Source organism: Limulus polyphemus, unplaced genomic scaffold, assembly GCF_000517525.1.
Source record: "Limulus polyphemus unplaced genomic scaffold, Limulus_polyphemus-2.1.2 Scaffold1057, whole genome shotgun sequence".
Classification (NCBI taxonomy): Eukaryota; Metazoa; Arthropoda; class Merostomata; order Xiphosura; family Limulidae; genus Limulus; species Limulus polyphemus.
The window spans coordinates 21,082-23,021 of record NW_013666667.1 but is presented as its reverse complement, the minus strand read 5'-3'; the positions used below and the strand labels follow the sequence as shown (position 1 = coordinate 23,021).

Sequence of the window (1,940 nt, the reverse complement as noted above, 5' to 3'; positions counted from 1 at the left end):
AAAGAATAATTTTTTTATTTAAGAAAGGACTTGTGTCGCTAAAGTGTCATCGGAAAGAAATTATACGGGAAATTATTTAACGACCAGAGACTTAACAATATTAAGGTAATGAATGAAACAAAATATTGTTGCGTATCTGCTCGTTTGTTAATTTCCCGTAGAAATTCCTTCCGAGAAACTTCAGCGATACATCCCCTTGCTTCCTGTTCAAAATGAACGACTCCAACAAAGCGAAATATTTCATGTTCCAGATAAACTTCGTTTGTTTCTAACTAAGTGCACAATTTTCAAACACCAAATTAAATGAACTGAAGCCTAGAGACTCTTGGACTGTAAACAACAATAAATGGATTCCATCATTCCAATTTTTCTCATTCTCATGACATTAGAACTTTGTTATATTTCTTAATGTCTTGTAGAATCTTTCTAATGCTCCTTGGGAATGAGGATGTTATGTGCTATATTTGTATTGTTTGTTATTTATCTCATGTACTACTTGTTTAATAATTCATGAAAAATTTAGATACTTGATCAGATCGGATGTTCCTAAATAAACCTAGTATAGTAAAAACTTTTATAAAAGCCTCCACAATGACTGGCAGAACTCTGATTCTCCGAGGTGGTACTGCCTCTGGGAACCAAGTGGAAGCACACATGATGGTTAATAAATAAGGATTACCTAGCTGACCTCGTTCTCAATAAGGAACCAATACAAATGATCCTGACATGGTTAAATGGTTCCTCAAATGCTGGAATAGACCTCAATGGTGTTTTGGGGATATTTTCATTTGGCTAACCCATCAGCTGACAATTGAGACGCATATAACAAATATTAATATACATGCCACCAAATCTTTGGCCAGTGAAAATTATGGATAATTTTGTCCAATGTTTTATTCATACCTAAATGTCCAGCTAATGAGTTCTCACTAGCTAAACTCGGAATTTCTCGACAATACTTGGGAAGAATCACAATTTGATGAATCATTCACCACTCTTCATTTGCTGATGTGTCAGATGGTTTCCATTTGCTCATTTAAAGTCCATATTTTTTGTAAAAACAGACTAGAACATATCAGCTTCATGTTGAGACAATGCCTTATTGCAAAACAGTGAGAGTTCAGGATCTTTCTGCAGTTATTCAATTAACTTAGTCTTACAAATCACTGACTCTTCCAATTCTTTAGCAGCACTACCAACATCTCATGATGGACCTTGATGATGCACAGTAATTTCTGAGATGTCAAGTCACATACTTTTTTCTTTAGAAGCTTTCAAAAAGTTTCTACACATCACACAACTAGCAGTACGGACTTGAAACAATTTTAGAGCAACCTGCTCAAGACATTTTGTTATATTGTTTACCAGCTCTACAATCATATGTGGTTCTGTTACAATCGTGGATCCTGCTAAATCATTGCTTAGCAGTAATGAAACACCCTCAACAGTTTAGTGACCAGGTTGACAATCACAGACCTTTTAACCAAATCTGATTTCAAACTCACACAATGAAGGACATTAAAAATCCCCCTAACTCTTAATGGACACACTGTCATCGAGGTCTTCTCAGATGTAACGAGAACACCCTCTAACAACAAGAATTGAGTCGCTCCAGTATCATACAAAATTGTAATGGGCTGTAGACTGTGAGTCTATTAAATAATAAAACAGGTTTGAAAAAAAACAAACCTAAAACTATAACCATGTAATGATTCAACAATTCTACAGTATACCACAATCTCATGACTAAAAGTCTTTTATCATTTCCCATAATGCCGCCTCTCTACTGAGGGCTGCAGTCTATCATTACTAATCATTTCGATGACGAGGAACCCACTTTGAGACTAATAATGGTTGGAAACGGCTTAAATGGGTAATGAAGAAAAACTTTAATATAAGTTCAACATAACAGCACATGTACAACGTTTCGACAAGGTTTT

General features: G+C 35.2%; 1 protein-coding gene across 1 annotated transcript in view; it reads right to left on the bottom strand.

Annotated features, from left to right (window-relative positions):
- The window catches only part of LOC106461908 (zinc finger protein 883-like), a 23,603-nt gene that overhangs the window by 14,896 nt on the left and 6,767 nt on the right, over window positions 1-1,940 (bottom strand). The gene's annotated exons all lie outside the window — the stretch shown is intronic.